Source organism: Palaemon carinicauda, chromosome 44 (assembly GCF_036898095.1).
Source record: "Palaemon carinicauda isolate YSFRI2023 chromosome 44, ASM3689809v2, whole genome shotgun sequence".
NCBI lineage: Eukaryota > Metazoa > Arthropoda > Malacostraca > Decapoda > Palaemonidae > Palaemon > Palaemon carinicauda.
The window spans coordinates 43,374,714-43,397,213 of NC_090768.1; the positions used below are offsets into that span (position 1 = coordinate 43,374,714).

At 36.5% G+C, this 22,500-nt stretch overlaps 1 protein-coding gene across 2 annotated transcripts in view; it reads right to left on the minus strand.

The window, feature by feature from the left end:
* LOC137634513 (uncharacterized) overlaps positions 1 to 22,500 on the minus strand; it is a 233,168-nt gene that overhangs the window by 90,944 nt on the left and 119,724 nt on the right. For both annotated transcript variants that reach the window (XM_068366955.1, XM_068366954.1), the window contains exon 2: positions 15,620 to 15,679. The gene's annotated coding sequence lies outside the window, so the exon portion shown is untranslated. The remainder of the gene's footprint in view (positions 1 to 15,619; positions 15,680 to 22,500) is intronic.

The window sequence follows — 22,500 nt, forward strand, 5'->3', positions numbered from 1 at the left end:
TATTATTATTATTATTATTATTATCATTATTATTATTATTATTATTATTACTAGCTAAGCTACAGACCTACTTGGAAAAGCAGCATGCTGTAACCCAAAGGGCTCCAACATAGAAAATAGCCCAGTGAGGAAGGATATATGCAAACAATAAATTACAAGGGAAGTAATGAACGATTAAAATTATACACTAATAATTTTAAGAATGGTAACAACATTAAATTAATGTTTCATATATAAACTATAAAAACTTTAGAAAAGAAAACGAGAGGAAGAGAAATAAGATAGAATAGTGAGCCCGAATGTACCCTCAAGCAAGAGAACTCTACCCCAAGACAGTGAAAGACCATGATACAGAGGCTATGATATTCTCTTCTGCTATGTAACCGAACCTGAAATAATATAATTTTTGTTTCACTAGAAATTTAATTTACTCAGTCCACCATAGGCTGTTTTTATTCCCATTTCCTTTACTCCCAAACATTAAACGCACCATATTGTCTTCCATCACTCCACCAAGGAGTTTAAAAGCTTCATTTACTCCTTTCCCTATAAGGTCCTTAAAACTAAGCCACAATTCATCAATTTTCAACTTACACGCTTATCCCACATCTTAATCAAATCATATGCCTTAATGAATTTCCCATTACGTTTCACCCTCTCCTCTCCAGCTTGCAACTATATTTATCTTAACATTTACTTCGACTAAATCATGATGAGATTTACCTCTGGTTATTCCACTTTTCATCATTATATCCGTTAACTTGGTTTATATCGAACACTTAAAATGGAATAGATAAAAATTGAATAAGAGTAAAATAGAAAAAAAAAATCTATGATTCATAAATAGATTTATAGAATGTTAGATTTACAAATTTCTATAACGACATTAAGATTGACCAACCAGAATTGGATATGGTGTCACTTAAGAAAAAAAAAATCTTCGGGCGAAGCATTTAACTTCATTATGTTTAACCTGAGTGGTGAAAGGGTTTGTGTATCGCCGTGATCAGCAAAGCTGTACTAGTCATGGCCACCCATACTAGGTTGGTTTGCTGTGAGCGATTAGACGAAAACCTCCCTCCACCACCAAGCAGCACTGGTCAGCGTGGTGATGAAAACCGTCAAAACCCCAGACATGACTAAGAAAATGTCTGAGGCCCTTGTCCTGCAGTGGACTAGAAACGGCTGTTTTTGTTGCTGTTGCTGTATGTTTAACTTACTAATGCGTGACAACGAAAAAAATCACATCAAATAGATTAATGAAAAAAAAGCATTATTCAGAAATGTATAGGAGAGAGTCGACTATATTCAGCAACCCCCAAAGAAGCTACCACATAAATGAGCATTCAAGAAGAGAGGAAAAAAGCTGTGCAAAATCACTCGCCAAAAAGGACGTGCGACTAAAAACGGCTGTTTTTGTTGCTGTTGCTGTGTGTTTAACTTACTAATACGTGACAACGAAAAAAATCATATCGAATAGTTTAATGAAGAAAAGTATTATTAAGAAATATATAGGAGAGAGTCGACTATATCAACAGTGACCCCAAGACAAGCTTCCACATAAATGAACATTCAAGAGGAGAAGAAAAAAGCAGTGCAAAATCACTCGCCAAAAAGGACGTGCGACTAAAAACGGCTGTTTTTGTTGCTGTTGCTGTGTGTTTAACTTACTAATACGTGACAACGAAAAAAATCACATCAAATAGTTTAATGGAGAAAAGTATTATTAAGAAGTAAAAAGGGTTTTAATTAGGAAAGAAAAAGGGGGTGGGTTCGTGAAGGGTTCACTCTGTACATGAATATATATCTAAATATTTAGACGTCATTTTGACGGCTCAGATACACTAATAAGATATATTGCGAAATATCGTCAGGTTCAGCGAAATAATTTTATGGTTGCAGATTAACCGAGTTCGTTTTATGGGGACGAAAATGTGTTCATAAAGGTTTAAGGTTCAAAAGAGAGAGTCGACTATATTCAGCAACCCCCAAAGAAGCTACCACATAAATGAGCATTGAAGAGGAGAAGAAAAAAGCAGCGCAAAATCACTCGCCAAAAAGGCCGCGCGAAATAGTGGTCTCGTTTCGTGCAGAAGACCAAGCACAGCGATAACGAAACCCACGAGGGAGAGGGCTATAAATATCCGCGAGTGGATCGTAAAGATGGAAATGAATTCGTGATAAGAGTGCCAATGTCTCGCGAGATAAGGAAATAACTCAAAGGAGTTAATATATCGGTCACGGGAGTCCCATATATCACTCATAGGAGTGACGGTGCAGGATTCAAAACAAAGTGAATTTCTCAGTCACTCGATATTCTTTATATTGTGTAAAAATGTATTGTATATAGGTCGTTGAGGCCCTTTGCGTCAATAGGTGTAGGAGATGATAATCATGATATAGGTCGTTTAATGCTGATATTAAGATAATTATGGATGGACAAATATTGCTAAAAAAAAAAAAAAAAAAAAAAAAAAAAAAAACGTGTAAGTGGACAAAAATTGCTAAAAATTAAAGAAATTGCTAAAAGCTGGTAACGAAAATACTGAGGGACTTACTTATTATAAATAAAGAAAAATAAAATCCTCAAAGTGGGAAAAAATTGCCAAAAATATCAACGAAACTATGGGCAGAGAGTTACAATTAATCCTGAATGCACAAACATATGTTTGCTCCTCGGTAATTTGCCGAAATAATAAGACCGACTGTAAAAACAATGCTACGAGTTGATTAGAGAACTATGTTCTGTTTTAACAGACTAAATACAGGTATAATCACCCAAATTCCACCTTTGAAGGATTTTATCATCCTAAATGAACAATTTGGCAAAGTATTGCTGCGCCCCAATAACTTTAGCTGTGTTCGTGGATCGCTACCAGCGTGACTCATATTAAAATACCCAGTTGTAAATGAGTATTAACATTCTATGGTGTGGGGCAAGCAGTCTCACCCCTCAAGATTTGCTGAGATATCGGGAGACTGCACCATTCTTGTGCCATCTGTCCCAAAAGGGAAAAGACGTTTTGGGTACAGTATGTGTGCATGTGTATATATATATATATATATATATATATATATATATATATATATATATATATATATATATATATATATATATATGTGTGTGTGTGTGTGTGTGTGTGTGTGTGTGCGTGTGTGTGTGTGCGTGTGTGTGTGCCAAAGCGAGTTTTTTTATGAATCCAAACCTGATGGAAGAAGCAACTTAATTTCATATAGACAAGTATTCCATAAGTTTTGATAGTGCAATACTTATCCTCTAAGGGCTCCCGACTAACTTTCTCTATGAACGCTGCCCAATGATGGATCATTGAAGACCTCTTTCATAGTCTTTGTGATAGGATATACGACCAGCAATCTTCTCCCCACATAACGTTTGTGGAAAAAGTATAAAAACAGCTATGGTTAGTGGTTAAGTCATGGGCATAGGCTTAAGTCACTAATATTGGTATTTTTTTTAGTCCTTTATTAAAATTTGCATTTTCGATTTCAAATATATATCGCATATTTGTTAACAAAATTTATGATTTAATTTACACTAGCCTCCTGGCTAGTACAGTGGTAACAGGTTCGCCTAGCATTCGCATGGCAGCAGATCGATCCCTGCCCGGGGCAATGAGTTTACGCTGTTTACTGAGGAGGCCACTGCTGTGGTAGGGCACCACAGTGGGTGGTTGGGCTTGCCCAGCTGACGTCCTGGTGAGCATCTATTTGCTAGAACTGGAAGTAAAACCAGACACCTTTAAATGAAAAACTGTAGGATCTGGAACAGATATTCTCCCATTCAGCTAAAGACTAAATATCAAATTTGACAGAGATCCTTTTATCCCACGTAGGCGAAGTTGTGATGGCAATCAAAAAGAGGAAAACATAGTCATATGTACGATTTCTCTTCATGCATGTCTACCTTTGTATCAAATTTAATTAAGTTCTCAACCCGTTTTTGAGGAATTACGATGAAAAGAAAGCATGTCAGGCTAACTGATATGAACGGATGGATGGATTAACGAATTGACAGATATTCATAAAAATCTAGGCAAAATGGTTCACTTTTCTACAGACTTTTCATATTCATTCATCAAAGACAGAGGAGTTTCAATTACACGCAAGTGTGACAGTAATGATCATGGTCAGACAATCGGCCAATATTCATTCAATCACACCTATGGATGATGGCTTATGTTTATGGTCTTTCTAGGACAATCCACACACGCAAATTTTCTTAGTTCGTCAATCCATAGTCTTTTCTTTCTTCCCCTGATACTTTTGCAATTTTTAGTGGACCCATTCTGTTATTCCGAAGATAAGTTCAACTGAAATCCCTTCAAACGTTTATTATTATTATTATCATTACTAGCCAAGCTACAACCCTAATTGGAAAAGCAAGATGCTTCAAGCCCAAGGGCTCCAATAGGGAAAAATAGCCCAGTGAGGAAAGGAAATAAGGAAATAAATGATGAGAAGAAATTGCATTGATAGGACAAACATGACAGACACACTGACGAAGAGAGAGACTTTGAATAAAAAAAAAATATATTTTTATGTACATCTGTGGATGTTCAAAGTTTCTATTAGAATTCTTTCAATTGTGTGGAAGAAGATGCAATGATAAGATAAAAGTTGCATAAATACTGATCGACAGGAGGATCTAAATACACGCCGGGTTTCACTGATATAATTTCAACTGTGTATGGAGACTTGCTTGACGAGGTACAGTTGGAGAGAGAGAGAGAGGATGAATGCCACCGAACAGGGACAATCTGTTCGCTCCCAGTGAGAGCATATGGGAGCCACTACTGAAGTGCCGAGAGGCAACACTTGAATACGACGCCCCATAAATGGGGGAAGAAACCTCAAAGCACAGCAGGAGGAGTGATTGAATTCCCATTCTAATCAAACGATTCCAGATATCCGGAAACACGCCCCACCCCTTACCCCAATGCCTTGCCCATGCTACGCCCATCCCCTGCGCTATTACATATATGCAATCGTGGGCGGGTGAAAAGCCTTCCCGGCACCTCTTGTTGCGTTAAGGAATCCTATTTGCAGGAAAGAATGTTTTGAAAATACGAGAATTTCACAGGAAGAGGTGTGAAATCATCAATAAAAAAAAGATTGATCATAAAGTGTAATGTAAACAATTATAAATTATAACTGAAATGCCATTTAAAAATGCAGTTGCATTATCTAAATAGTTCAAAACAAGTGAGCAAGTCCTGAACGCGGACATGGTCCTCGTAGAGGACATACCTCCGCCAAGGTGACCTAGAGCGCCATATGTCCTAGAATCATGAATTGATGTGACTTCGACCTTCACATGACCTTGACCTTCACGTGACCTTCAAGTGACCTTGACCTTCACGTGACCTTGACCTTCACATGACCTTGGCTTCAAGTGACCTTGATCTTCAAATGTACTTGACCTTCACGTGACCTTGACCTTCAGGTGACCTTGACCTTCACGTGACCTTGACCTTCACGTGACCTTGACCTTCAAGTGACCTGCTTGACTTTTGACCTTCAAGTGATCTTTGTTCATTTGCCACTGATACTTAATATGACATTGATATAATGCACCAATATGACCTTGACCTTTGACCTTTATAAATTTGAACATCACCCATGGGTTGCGCCTGGACTAGGACTTCCCTGTTGGCTTATGCAAAAGTCAGTGCTTTATTTCTGTCTCTTGATATGGCCACTTATGTCATAGTGACACCAGTGACCCCTGTGACCTTGACCTTGGGGTGACCTTGACCAAAATTTAATCAGTTCTTCCATACACATTGGGGAACTACTTGGCCAAGTTTGAAGTGATTCCGTGTAGAAATGTGGCCTCTACGTTGTCCACAGACAGACAGACAAACAAACAAACAAACAAACCGAACCGAAAACATAACCTCCTGGCGGAGGTAATAATGTTTTGTAAAGATAATTTTACAGGAAATTCAGATTAAGGTGTGAAATCATCATTGAAAAAGATTGATCATAAAAACAGTGTAATGTAAACAATTATAAATTATAACTAAAATGCCATATAAAATGCAGATGCATTTTCTAAATAGTTCAAAATAATGTTTTGAAAAGAGAATTTTACAGAAAATTCAGATTAAGGCGAGAAATCATCAATGAAAAAGATTGATCATAAGAAAGTGTAATGTAAACAATTATAAATTATAACTAAAATGCAAAAATAAAAATGCATCTTCATTATCTAAATAGTTCAAAATAATGTTTTGTATAGATAATTTTACAGGAAATTCAGATTAAAGGGTGAAAAATCAATGAAAAAGATTGATCATAAAAACAGTGCAATGAAAACAATTATAAATAATAACTAAAATGCGATTTAAAAATGCAGCTGCATTATCTAAATAGTTCAAAATAATGTTTTGAAAAGAGAATTTTACAGGAAATTCAGATTAAAGGGGTGAAATAATCAATTAAAAATATTTATCATAAGGAACCATGTAATGAAAACAATTATCATTAATTATAATTCAAATATTCTAAAAGACAGCTGCATTATCTAAATAGTTGTAAATATTATTTTGAATATAATGAAAAAAAAAACACGGAAATACTATAATACTGAGCCTCGATTTGAACTTTTTAAAGGCTAGGGATTGCACTTAAAGTTTCAAAATACTATACAAAATACCCCAAAGCTATTGAAAATAAAACGTTTTCAAGCGATTCGATGGAATATTATTTTAAGTACCAAAATTTTTGCCCATCTTGAATTTCTACTATTGTGCGTGTTACTGAATCATTTACTGATAATCCAAAAATGATATATTGAATCATTATGCTTTAAATTCTCTAAATCAAGATATAATCATAAGTTTTCGTAAGACAGTACATTCCACTTTCAAAATGCAGTTTGGAAAAAAAGCTATGTATAGAGTAGTTACTTTATGTAACTAAATACCCTTAAAATATTTAAAGGGTTCAGAAAAATTAAAATTGAATTTCTCTAAACGCAGTGCTTACAACGTTCTTTACAATTCATAGACTTCACAGAAAAAAAAAAATCTAAATTGTGAATAAAGGACATATTTCTCTCACCTTTATAAATTAACACAGGCGGAAACAAAACACCAGTCCCTGCTCTATACATCTTTTAACTGCTGAAAGACTAATGACCAAGGGACTAAAAAAAACCTCAAATATTGAAGCCGTCGCCAAAGAACAGTAAATGATCACTTAAAACATCATTTCCGTCAATATTAGAAGAACATCAATGACTATAATCAATTTCTTTTAGCGAGGCAGATTTGCTCCGACTCGCAGCGGTGCCCTTTTAGCTCCGAAAAGTTACCTGATCGCTGATTGGTTGCACAAGATAATTCTAACCAATCAGCGATCAGGAAACTTTTCCGAGCTAAAAGGGCACCGCTACGAGTCGGTGCAAATCTGCCTCGCTAAAAGAAATGGACTATAGTGACAATCAGTATATCTAAAACCCTCTTAGTAATTAGTATGCGATGCTTTCCAATAATTTATCTTTGTCATGTCATCAAATAAGTATAAAAAGGAATTAACCTTAACAGACAAAAGTACGAGAACGGGTACTCTGAGCTCAACCCATCTATAGTCGCCCTTTAAGGTTTAAAGTCCGCTCATGAATGGCACAGGCGAGGGACAGTGACAATGCCCTAGCAAGCCAGACATTGCCCTAAAGACTGACCATATATACGTATGATCAGCGTCCAAGCCCCCTCTCCACCCAAGATAGGACCAGGGAAGGCCAGGGAATGGTTACTGATGAATCAGCAGGTAGAACTATAGGCTCCCCCAAACCTCCAATCCATTGCTCACAAGGATGGTGAGGTTGCAGACACTACAAGAAACAATTGAGTTTGAGCGGGACTCGAATCCCAATCCGGCAATCGCCAGGCAGAGACGTTTCGAATAGGCCACCACAACCCTTTAGGCTAAGTCGTACGTTCAGAGGGAAAATAAAGTCATCCGCAACACACCGAACAACTCATACTGTATTTCAAACAATAACAAATGCAGCCGTTTCTAATCCACTGCAGCAAAAATGCCTCAGACATGTCCTTAGTCAAGTCTGGGGGTTTGTCCATTTTCCTCACCACGCTGGCTATGGAGACGTGATGGTGGGATAATTTCGTCTGATCACTCACAGCAAACAAACCTTGTATGGGAGGCCTTGACTAGTACAGCTTTGGTGATTATGGCGATACACAAAACTCTTTCACCAGGTTAAGGTATCCCCACTCTGACAAGGAAGGTTTAATATCACAAAAAGACTCCCTCAACAATAATTTAGTTGTTGGTCCCAACTGAGACGGAGTACATACTTTAACTTCCCAAAATTATATTAAATAAATTGCAGAAGGATGTGCCAGAGATGAGAATGTTGAGATGGATGTGTGGGGTGACAAGAAGAGATAAGATACGGAATTAGGTAATTATGGGTGCCACAGGAGTTAGAAAACTATTAGATAAGATCCAATAAAGTAGACTGAGGTGGTATGGTCATGTCATGAGAAGAGATGAACAGTATATTGGGAGGAGAGGGATGGAAATGGAGGTACAGGGAACGAGAAGAAGAGGGAGACCAAAGCAGAGGTGGGTGGACTGTATCAAGGATGACCTTCGATCAAAAGGATTAACCGGTGATGAAGTGTGGGACAGATGTAGATGGAGAAAGCTGACCAGAAACATCGACCCCACATAGAAGGGGGAAAAGATGTAGACAAAGAAGAGGAAGAAGCAGCTACCCAAGTCAAAAGCACCAATATCTGTTTGAACAAACTTGGATGTATATATACTAGTAAAATCTGCAACATAAATCCGAAAAGGTTAATTTTTCTATACTAATCCACTAACAGTCATGAAGTAAATGTCTGTATAGAGATATTGCCTAAATGTAAAAATACCGACTTTCCAACAACCTTAGAAAGCAATACATAGATGTACATAATCCTAGACTAATCACAATTAGGAACTCTTATTACCATTTTGCAACGGCAAGGTGATAATAACCAACATTCATCTGGAAAAGTGCATCTTTGGACATCAGAATAATAGAACGCATTGAGCTGATGAGAAAATATATCGGACATCTTTGGAAATAAAATAAAGGAGCCGATGGATTTTCTCCGCATCGGCTGTCTAGAATGTCTTAATATGGGAATTGTCTCTTGAAATTATATACATATATATACACACACACATATATATATATATATATATATAGCCTATATATATATATTATATATATTTATATATTTATATATATGTATATATATATATATATATATAGCCTATATATATATTATATATATATATATTTATATATATGTATATATATATACATATATATATATATATATATATGTGTGTATATATATATATATATATATATATATTAGACGTTAGAACCGTACTTTAACAGTTCAATAATTGATTCCTTTAGTCGGATTTACGGTTGGTTAAGAAGTTTCCATAATTTACTAATAAGATAAACGTTGAAACATATTCATCCAATAACTTAGGAACAGCAAAAAGAACAACATGGAACAGTTATACCATGAAAAGCTAAATCACTGGTCCGCGCTAACTGAGAGAGGCCAGGGATAAATTTGGAATTTTCGCGAGAGAGAGTGCACAGAATATGGAAGAGGTCGAGAGAAGGGGATGTTATTGCCGCAATAATTCACCTAAAAATTATTTCTCTATCAAACCAAAATGAATGATAAAATGTTATAAAACCAGTTTGTGACCAAGAGCTAAGACTTTTGAATCGTATTCCAATTGACACCGATTTCAATCTATCTAAAAATTACATACTTCAATTACCATAACAAAATACCGAAAAAAAAAAAAAAATTTCAAGAGTTATGTATGAATATTTGCACATAATGTGGTGATCATAAAGTAAAATATTCGCGAAGTGATGAATTGTACCGTACCGAGTTCTTATCTTTAAGCTATAAAGTGGGACATAAATTTCCTTGAAGGCAGATAATAATAACATTAAGAAGAGGCAAAAGACGATATCTGATTTTGTTTAAATTGACAGATCACTCGATTAAAAATAAAAGAGTATAAGAAACGGATATTCTATTTTATTTGCAGCCAGTTCATCGATATCCTAGTAAGGCACGTGCATTTCATACATGTTCATACAATGTAAGGTTATTGGTATTTTTATCGCTAGCTCTCTCCCGCACTGATAATAGAAAAAACTACCGTGCAGCTATTGAAGACGAAGTTAATCTGGCACGGCATTACTAAGGATGCTATGGATTGGGTCCGCGCCGGTACTTCATGCCAAATTTCAAAAGTACATTGACACGTGAATTCAGGACTGGGCACCTATCCCTCAGCGTCGTTTTGCCCACATGCACAACGAAATAGTAGGTACCCTAACCACAAAACAAGAACACGGGTTACCTGTTTACCAGCATTGACCACTCCACTCGTTGGCCTGAAACCATACCCATACAAACTGCAACATCCACCTTATTTTCTGGGTGGATAGCGAGATTTGGTATCCCTGAGCATATTACTTCTGACAGGGGTACCACATTCACCTCTCAATTGTGGGCATTATCAACGAATCTCCTGGACATTACCCTACATCATTCAACCGCATACACTCCAGCAGCCAACTGAATGGTTGACTGCTTTCATCGCACCCTCAAAGCAGCTTTGATGTCCCGCTGCAAGGAATCCAATTGGTTTACTCAGCTTCTCTGGGTCCTCCTGGGAATAAGGACCACTCCTAAGGACGCCCTGAATGTCTCGGCAGCTGAAATGGGATATGGCGACCCATTGGTCGTCCCTGCTAAATATTTTTTCCGTCTGCACCCTCCTCCATCAATCTCCAGTGCCTACATCACCTAGAGGGGAAATTTACTTGTATGTAATCTGAGAGTCACTTCATTTTCGGCCAGTATCAGCAGTTATTCCATCGTATCCAAGGGCTTTCCATAAGATGCAGCAAAGCAACACATATCGAAAGATTTAAACATAACAACACGTCCTTGTGTTCACCTACACTTGTAAGCGACCGCTAACACCCACTTACACGGGCCCTTTCCTCGTTATCCGTCGCAAATCGAAGGCTTTCTTAATTAAAAATTGTTTGCAACGAAGACTGGGTCTCCATTGATCGCCTAAAACCTGGGTATCTCCTGCAGGATGACCCACCGACAGATCGCCTCTCTAGGGCAGGGCACCCTATTTCACATGTGTCTCCTTTAGGGAGCAGCCACGTAACGCACATGCATTTCATACACGCTCATACACTGTAATGCTATTGCATTTATTTTATCTCTTGCTATCTCCCACACTGCTAATAGAAAACCCTGATTAAGCTTGCTATTGCATGTTTCATGTTAAAGTTTTTTATGTAATTATTGCTTCTATTGTTTGTAGATAAGCTTGTTATCTTGTCTGAATAACGCAGTTACATTCACGTCGCTTTTCTGTTAGGACCGAAAAGCAGCCTTGCCACATCCTTTATTATTCTGCTTTCAAATGAAGCTATAAATTACGCTAATTAAAGAGCACATGCAACGACATGCTGCTTGGTAGTATAATAAACTTTGTGGTAACTTTATATGCATTTTAAATTATACGGACATTAAATATAAAAAAGTTAAAAAATAAAAGGTTTAGAACAAATAAAAAAGGGGGCATAATTTCCGTAACCTTATTTATAACCTCCAACGTGTTACAGAAAAACTAATTAAGATTCCATTTCCTTAGTATCCGGAAGAGAGTAGGGGATAGGAAAAGGGAGACAGCAAAGTTAATGAGCACTTGAACCTCAAGAAACAACAGGAGAGAAAGACCGATGAGAAAGAAGCAAAATTACATTATAAGGAGTTACAGGAGACTTAAGGACACTTGAGGAAGTAATTGTTGAGGATAAGAGGTTGACCGTCGCATGGAAAGATGTCACCACTTGATAGGTTTACAAGAGAAAATACTATTATTACTAGCTAAGCTACAACCCTAGTTAGAAAAGAAGGAGTTACAGGAGACTTGAGGACACTTGAGGAAGTAATTGTTGAGGATAAGAGGTTGACCGTTGCATGGAAAGATGTCACCACTTGATAGGATTACGAGGGAGAATATCATTATTACTAGCTAAGCTGCAACCCTAGTTAGAAAAGCAGGATGCTATAAGCCTAAGGGCTCCAACAGGCAAAATTACATTATAAGGAGTTATAAGTAGTCTTGAGGACACTTGAGGAAGTAATTGTTGAGGATAAGAGGTTGACCACTTGATAGGATTACGAGGGAGAATATTATTATTACTAGCTAAGCTACAACCCTAGTTAGAAAAGCAGGATGCTATAAGCCTAAGGGCTCCAACAGGCAAAATTACATTATAAGGAGTTATAAGTAGTCTTGAGGACACTTGAGGAAGTAATTGTTGAGGATAAGAGGTTGACCACTTGATAGGATTACGAGGGAGAATATTATTATTACTAGCTAAGCTACAACCCTAGTTAGAAAAGCAGGATGCTATAAGCCTAAGGGCTCCAACAGGAAAAAATAGTATATTATAGAAACAACGGTGAATGTGTTACAAAGTTGCTAAGAATTGTATGAGCAAGATATCTCCAGATGTGGGAAAGATTTTACTTAAATCCTTATTATTACTTGCTAAGCCACAACCCTAGTTAGAAAAGCAGGATGCTATAAGCCTAAGGGCTCCAACAGGAAAAATAGTATAGAAAAGAAACAACGGTGAATGTGTTACAAAGTTGCTAAGAATTGTATGAGCAAGATATCTCCAGATGTGGGAAGGATTTTAATTAAATTATTATCATTACTTGCTAAGCTACAACGCTAGTTGGAAAAGCAGGATGGTATAAGCCTACGGGATCCAACAGGGAAAATATCCCAGTGAGGAAAAGAAATAAATAAACTACACGAGAAGTAATGAACAATCAAAATAAAATATTTTAAGAATAGTAACATTAAAATAAATCTTTAATATTTAAACTATAAAATTTAAAAAAAAATGGAAGAGAAATAAGATAGAATAGGGTGCTTGAGTGTATCCTCAAGCAAAAGAACTCTAACCCAAGACAGTGGAAGATCAGGGTACTGAGGCTATGGCACTACCTAAGACTAGAGAACAATGGCTTGATTTTGGAGAGTCGTTCTCCTAGAAGAGCTGCTTACCATAGCTAAAGATCTTTTCTACCCATATCAAGAGGAAAGTAGCCACTGAACAAATACTGTGCAGTAGTTAACCCCTTGAACGAAGAGGAATTGTTTAGTAATTTCGATATTGTTAGGTGTACGAGGACAGAAGAGAATGTGGAAAGAACAAGCCAGACTATTCAGTGTATGTGTGAGCAGAGACAAAATGAGCCATAATCAGAGAGAGGAATCTAATGTAGTACTGTCAGGCCAGATAAAGGACCCAATAACTCTAGCGGTATTATCTCAACGGGTGGCTGGTGTCCTGGCCAACCTACTATTTACTACTACTGAGAGAATTGTTCTCTACTACCTACTACTACTGAGAGAATTGTTCTCTACTACCTACTACTACTGAGAGAATTGTTCTCTGAAATAAACATAAAGATGAAAGAGGTAACTGTAAGACTTGTAAAAACATACCTTTACTTGGTATGCCAAAAAAGATGTATGGAAGAATTTTCATTGAGAAAGTAGGTCGGAAGATAAAACGATTCATAGGCGAGAAGTAATGTGATCCTGAACAAAGATAAGGTGTTTGGACCAAGCGCTTGTTATAAAAAAGTTGTGTAGTTGTGGGAGGAGATTGCTAGTAAAAGGCAACCAGATGAATGTGGTATACTTACACTTGTGGAGGTGTATCAGAGTCAGGATATTTGAATATACACACATTTACACGCACACATATATATTTCTCTCTCTCTCTCTCTCTCTCTCTCTCTCTCTCTCTCTCTCTCTCTTTTATATATATATATATATATATATATATATAAATATATATATATATATATATATATATATATAAATATATATATATATATATATATATATATATAATTTACTATAGAACCACTCTTTGTGGTAACGGCTCATTACTGAAATAAATGTATCCAACCAAGCAAAAAATAAAAAAAAAAAAAAACATCACATGCAATGCTCAGTTTCACGAGGCGACCTAAAAATTCCCTCTTTCCATCAAGTGATGATTTTCCGGATAGATTTTACGTAGCACCTTGATCTTTATACCGATGCTGATGCCCCATTCCGACGGCCATTTTATATCCACAGCTTTATATGTATATGGCGGTCATATCCGGTGGGGGAATGGCCCTGATAGGAACCGATTGCCCGACTGTTATATCCACAGTCAGCACTGAGACACAAGAAAAGATGACCTGTATCATCTATGGGATTTTCCATCAAGTCAAATGGCTTCCTTCGCTTGATCAACGTGGCCATACGTTTGCTTTCCGAAGACGATGGGTTTCTTCCGTTCATAAAGGCAATGCGTTTCTCCAATGAAGGGATAGGAAAGGCAATCGTCATCAGTTGGGAGATTGCAGGTTTGGAAGTTTTCTGATCTTGGGATTCGTGAGAGAGAATTATTGCGTTTTAGGTTTTGATTACTGAAAAAGACTCAAGTGGGACAGACTTCAAACTACATGAAATAAAGAAACTCGCTCTAATTTATAAAAATTCTTAACTATAGTCCATTTCTTTTAGCGATGCATATTTGCACCGACTCGCGGCGGTACCCTTTTAGCTCGGAAAAGTTTCCTGATCGCTGATTGGTTAGAATTATCTTGTCCAATCAATCAGCGATCCGGAAACTTTTCCGAGCTAAAAGGGCACCGCTGCGAGTCGGTGCAAATATGCATCGCTAAAAGAAATGGACTATAATAGTTACAATAACAACACTGGCACGATTAAAGCCAATACATCCCACTACAACATGAAAAAGATGTATAATGCAATGATGGATATATTACTTGTATAAGGTTGTGGTGGCGTATTTGGTAACGTCCCTAACTAGTGATCACCAGATTGGGGTTCAAATCCCACTCAAAAACTCGTTAGTTTCTTTGATCGCTGCAACCTCACCATCCTTGTGAACTAAGGATGGGGGTGGTGGGTTTGGTGAGAGATTTTAGAAAGATCACTCACAACAAACCAACTTATCATGGGTGACCCAGACTAGTACAGCTTTGCTGATAATAGCGATACACAAACTCTTTCCCCATATTAAGGTATCCAGACGGAGAATTGATATATATATATATATATATATATATATACATATCTATATATATACACACACACACACACACATATATATATATATATATATAGATAAATAGATAGATAGATAGATAGATATGTATATAAGTAAAAGGCTCCCCCAATTAAAGAAAATCAAAACAAAAATATATTTAATGTTAAAAAAGTCCATCGAAAAAAAGGCAAGGTGATAAAAGCCGACTGGCTTTCCGAAAACCTTGGCTCCCATGAATCCCCTGAAGGAACTGGAAGAGGAAGGATATAAATGAATTATGACGTCATAAATTTCTTAGGATTTGCAAGAGGACGGTCAAAAAAGGGGAAAATATTTCGCTAAGCTCACCTTATATCTCTTCGCGGGATGGGATTGCTTCCGGGTATGTCAATATCGACCAAGTCTAATCTGAAACAGAAAAGAAAATAAGAATTATAGATTATTTTGATGATTATCAGAGAAAAAGACTAAATATCATATCTAGAAAGTTAAACTTCAAATGCCCGATCGTGGATGAAACCCCTGTGCAGATATTTTCCATTAGCCACAGAATGTATATATAAGTTGAATAATTGAGGAATATAAAGAGTATAATTTCCGTTAACAATCTTAGGCATCTCGTCTCTTCTTCGGTATGGAAAATACTGTTTGAGATAATACATTTTATTGCCTTAATTTCAATTTTTTTTTTATTAGCCCTTCATATCCCTACTCAGAAGAGCCACCAGTCGCACGTTTAACCCTCTCATGCACTCTGAACCAATCAACTCTATCCTGCACGCATGTAAATGCTACTAAGATATTAAGGTCATTTCTTTCCAATACCTCATTCGCCCCATCTATCCAGACCTTTATAAGTCTTATTCCTCACAGGACCCCCTCCATCTTAAAACCTCTGTATTACAGTCTCTTGGCCAATCTTTTCTTATCCATTCTTTCCATATTACCAAATAATCTAGAAAGTATCCGATACTAAACCTTCTATCTCTTTTTCTAATAATTTTTCATTTCTTAACATTTCAGTTTTTGTTACAAGTATCATGCAAATAGTTCACCTCATAAACCAAAGTTTCCTTTAATCCGCATTTAATATCCATATTTCATTTCCATAACAAACCTTATTAAATGTGATCCACTTAAAAGTCAAAGAAACAAATTAAAATAAAAGCTAAAATGAATAATTCCATATGCTTCGACGAAGCTCCTCAGGCTTTATTGTTACAATGAATTACAGAATTAGGACTGAAAAAATCTGTTATAAGGGAGTTCGTGACAAGAAAATAAATCTAACAAGGACATAAAAGAAATAGACGAAATATATTCTGAAAAAAATACCCAAGGTGAACATTTACAATTTATAATTTTAAAGGCCACTCATGAATGGCAGAGGCAAGGGACAGTGACAATCCCCTAGATAGCAGGATTATAACCTAGAGGCTGATTATATATACATATGATCAGTGCCAAAGCCTTTCTCCTGCCATGCTACAACCAGGGAGGGTTAGGCAATGGCTGCTGATGAAACTGCAGGTAGACCTATAGGCTCCCCCAAACCCCCATCCATAGCTCACAAGGATGGTAAGTTTGCAAAAACTACAAGAAACTATCGAGCTTGAGCGGGATTCGAACCCAAGTCGGTGATCGCCATGTAGGGATGTTTCTGAGTCCCAAGAGTGATGTCAGACTTCTCTTATCATAAACAAATGAAGTCGAACTGAAATCAACTTATGCTTTAAAATACAAACATACACATGTACATAAAACAAACTCAGTTACTTATCTATTGATTAATGAATTGAACATGTAAAATTACACACGCTAAATATCGCAAAAATAAGTTTGCCTTTAACCTAAATTCTTATTAGTCTTGAACTGATGCCTGAAAATATTGACGAGCTAGTTTGTACAAACAGTCCTCATTTAAAACAATATATTACCGTGATTAGAATTTTGTTGCCATTTATAAACACACGCACACACACACACATATATATATATATATATATATGTGTGTGTGTGTGTGTGTGTTGCCATTTATAAATACACACACACACACACACACACATATATATATATATATATATATATATCTGTTCATTCATTCTTATATAAACAGGAATGAATAAAATTGAAAAATAGGGTAGTATCACCCAAATAAATTTGGACATTTCAGTAACTTGTCAGCTATTTCAGCGACATTTTGTCTGTGCGACTAAAGAAAACCTGGACGCCTTTTACATTACTTTGGCTATTCAGTGACTTTAATAACTTTATAGAACGACGGCCTTTCCCCATCCACACTAAATTCAATTTTGCGAACTTAGGAAGTCATTCATTTATCTGACAGTTTTAAGAAAATGCGAACCTCGTAAAACAGGGAGAGGGGGAGAGAAAGAGAGAGAGAGGGAGTGTAGGAAGGAGAGAATGTTTGAGAGAGAGAGAGAGAGAGAGAGAGAGAGAGAGAGAGAGAGAGAGAGAGAGAAGATGTGTGGTAGGGAGAGTGAATATAGGAAGGAGAGGGAGTTTTGGAGAGTTAGAATGTATGAGAGAGAGAGAGAGAGAGAGAGAGAGAGAGAGAGAGAGAGAGAGTCTGTGTGGGAAGGAGAGGGAGTGTTGGAGCATCAGAATGTATGAGAGAGAGAGAGAGAGAGAGAGAGAGAGAGAGAGAGAGGGAGACACAGAAGGAATGGGGGGAAGATTCCCTTTGCTGATGAGATCCCAGAAACGTCACTGTATTTCACGCACATAAAAACGGATGTTCGTTCTTTAGGGAAGTTCTTTCCCCATTGGCTTCTGGAAGGTTTGCGAAGTCAGACGCTGTTAGAGATGATTCCAGTGATTTGAAGTCGAAGTCAAGTTTCGGATAAAGAGATAACATTTAGTTTGTTAATTCTAATAGCCAGGCCTTCTCCATCATGAGGCTCAATACTACACAGTATTCTAGAAGTTTTATTCCAGCTGTTACCAAGTTGTGGAATGATCTTCCTAATCGGATAGTTGAATCAGTAGAACTTCAAAAGTTCAAAGCTGTAGCAAATGTTTTTATGCTGATCAGGCTGACATGAGTCTTTTTATTGCTTATATATGGCATATCTGTTTTGACGTTGTTAATAATTTATATAGGACATCTCTGTTTTGACGCTGTTACTGTTTTCAGAATGATTTATTGTTAATTTATTCTCATCATTTATCTATTTACTTATTTCCTTTCCTCACTGGGCTATTTTTCCCTGTTGGAGCCCTTGGGCTTAGAGCATCTTGCTTTTCCAACTAGGGTTGTAGCTTGGCTAATAATAATAATAATAATAATAATAATAATAATAATAATAATAATAATAATAATAATAATATCTGTTTTTGACGTTGTTAATAGTTTATATAGGACATATCTGTTTTGACGCTGTTACTGTTTTTAGAATGATTTATTGTTAATTTATTCTCATCATTTATTTATCTCCTTATTTCCTTTCCTCACTGGGCTATTTTTCCCTGTTGGAACCCTTGGGCTTATAGCATCTTGCTTTTCCAACTAGGGTTGTAGCTTGGCTAGTAATAATAATAACAATAATAATATCTGTTTTTGACGTTGTTAATAGTTTATATAGGACATATCTGTTTTGACGCTGTTACTGTTTTTAGAATGATTTTGTTAATTTATTCTCATCATTTATTTATTTCCTTATTTCCTTTCCTCACTGGGCTATATTTCCCTGTTGGAGCCCTTGGGCTATAGCATCTTTCTTTTCCAACTAGGGTTGTAGCTTGGCTAGTAATAATAATAATAATAATAATAATAATAATAATAATAATAATAATAATAATAGTAATATTGCCAAAGAGGCTTTTCACTTTATTGGGTACTTCGACGATCAATTACTTTAATAGGTTTCTCTACCATCATATTTCATGTTTGTAACTATAATAACTAATCCTTTACAGACATCAATAAATCTATAAGCTCTGATCACCCAATCTGAAGGAATCACCTAACATAAAATTCTAGCTTTATCTTAAATGTCATATGACTGACAAGTTTTATTAGTCAAATTGCCTGCTCTTGACATTATATCCCTTTATTCTACCTATTTCTTTATTTCTTTCCCTCAAGGGGCTACTTATAGCATCCTGCTTTTCCAACCATGGTCGTAGCTTAGCTGATAATAATAATAATAATAATAATAATAATAATAATAATAATAATAATAATAATAATAATAATAATAATAATAATAATAATGATAAAAATAACAATAATAATAATAACAACAACAAAAATAATAATAATAATAATAATAAATATAATAATAATAATAAATATAACAATAATAATGATAATAACAACAATAATAATAACAATATCAATAATGATGATAATAATAATAATAAAAAAAATAATAACAACAACAACAATGACAATAATAATAATAATAATAATAATAATAATAATAATAATAATAATAATAATATACTCTTATTTCTCTTTTGCTCTAAATCTTATTTTTTTACTTCAGGGCTGTACTAAATTCCAACCATAGTGGACCTTGACTTGAAAAAGATTAGAGCTGTTACGATATTTACTTACCACATTTACCGTTTTTTTTTTTAAGGAAATATGTTTTTAACTTTTCTTTTTAATAATGGGTGCCATAACTTCCCGTATTTAATCGACCTAAGTATAGAGATTGGCCGCTGAACATGGGCAAGTTACAACCCTTTTGTACCACCCGTTTGTCACACGATCGTACATAGTAACGACATTTCTCCTTTTTGTATATATTATCCTTTGTATCTTCGCTCTCCCCTCGCACTGACAGCAACTTGCACGAACCTGTCTGCCTATTTCTCATTGTTAACTGTTAACAGAACCGGTTGCCGGTTGGACAAGAATAGCATGATTGTATTTTGTGACCTTCTAGCCGGGACCTAGTGTGTATATATACTCGATGTGTCTATAATACAGTACTCAGTTGCTTTCATCTCGCCTTTGAGTCCCCTACTCTTAGCAGTCACACTTTGTAGCTGGACTACAGACAGGGACAGGAATGTCTGCCATGATAGTTCTCGCTTTAAATAAAGAAAATATACATTCTGCTACAAAGTGTTATGGTGGCGTGTTGGTAACGTTCTTGCCTGTTGAACGCCAGACTGGGGTTCGAGACCCGCTCAAACTACTTATTCTTTTGATCGCTGCAACCTTACCATCTTTGTGAGCTATAGGTCTAGTTGCTGAGTCATCAACAGCCATTTCCTAACCCTCCCTGATCTTAGCTTGGGTGGAGAGGGAGCTTGGGCGATGATCATAAGTATAGTATAATATGGTCAATCTCTAGGGCATTGTCCTATTTGCTAGGGTAATGTCACTGTCCCTTGCCTCTGCCATTCATGAGCAGCCGTTAAACCTTAAACCTTTAAATAATTTATATGATTATACAAAATTTGTATCTATATGATGTCAACAAGAATAATAATTAGCATGGAATAAGACGTAGAAGAAAGATATGAAATTAGCGAATACAGACTTTCATGTGAGAGTGGCGCTTCTTTTGAATGGAAACAAACGTGAAATCAAACATATGAGATTTTTCTCTTGATTTAAAACAATGATGGTCTGTTTCACAAAATCGATTATGACTTGAATGCAGGAAATCGTGGAGAGACTCCGAAATATTAGTGGTGTCTATCAGCTGAATTCTCTCTCTCTCTCTCTCTCTCTCTCTCTCTCTCTCTCTCTCCTTTTAAATGACAATAATGTTATTCTATTTCACAAAATCATTTTCTTCTTGAGTAGGCAGCCGTGAAGAAACTCCAAAAGTTTAGTGTTGCCTATCAGCTGAATTCTCTCTCTCTCTCTCTCTCTCTCTCTCTCTCTCTCTCTCTCTCCTTTAATTGAAAACAATGTTATTCTATTCACAAAATCAATTTTTACTTGGTAGGCAGTCGTGAAGAAACACCAAAATTTTAGTGTTGCATATCAGCTGTTTCTCTCTCTCTCTCTCTCTCTCTCTCTCTCTCTCTCCTTTTAATCGAAAACAATGTTATTCTACTTCACAAAATAAATTTTACTTGGGTAGGCAGTCGTGAAGAAACTCCAAAAGTTTAGTGTTACCCATCAGCTGAATTTTTTTCTCTCTCTCTCTCTCTCTCTCTCTCTCTCTCTCTCTCTCTCTCCTTCTAATGAAAACAATGTTATTCTATTCACAAAATCAATGTTTTCTTGAGTAGGCAGTTGTGAAGAAACTCCAAAATTTTAGTGTTGCATATCAGCTGAATTCTCTCTCTCTCTCTCCTCTCTCTCTCTCATCTCTCTCATTGAATAAACCTCGTCATTCACCGAGGTATTTTCATCAACCCTCCCATCTGGAAACGCAAGTCGCCCACCCACACCCATCACAACTGATAAGAAAAAAAGGAATCAAGTTTCCGGAGACAGAACTTCAGTGATACAGCGACTGTTAAATGTGGCTTTTTTCGAAGCCTTGTCAGCCGGAATTTTAAATTTACTTCCATGGAGGACACACAAGTCCAGAGATGGAGAGATAGCCAACCCTTGTACCCCCTTATCGAGAAAATGATAAGAGTCCCCCCTCACCCCCCATCCCTCCCCCAAACTACAACCCTAACACCCCGGCCCCCCTCAAACTTTCTTATCGAGACATCAGTGCCACCGAAATCGACCGTCTCTGGCACCAATGACCGAAAAGCGACTTCATGAAGGACACTTTTTCCATTATTATTAAATCTTTGTACTTCTCTCCACTGTGTAAAATGGCATCTAATTAGCGAGCGGCGATGAACAGATTCCTCGGAGTGGCTTCATTAATGCCCCAATTAATGAGGTGGACCGGTATCGATCAAGTGGCGCTGGCTCTTTTCATCTTGATATCATTTTTCATTTTAAGCCAGGGGAGGTTCTCTCTACACAACATAGGTAAATTGAACTATGATATTAAAGAGAGAGAGAGAGAGAGAGAGAGAGAGAGAGAGAGAGATGATTTTTTAATTCTCTCTCTCTCTCTCTCTCTCTCTCTCTCTCTCTCTCTCGGTATGGCCAGAAATATGGCTCTTCGATGTGTACTTAGTGGTTTGCTTCTCAGTTTAGTGTTTGTGATTCAAGTGAGAGCGAGAGAGAGAGAGAGAGAGAGAGAGAGAGAAATTATTTTTTAATTCTCTCTCTCTCTCTCTCTCTCTCTCTCTCTCTCTCTGTATGGCCAGAAATATGGCTCTTCGAT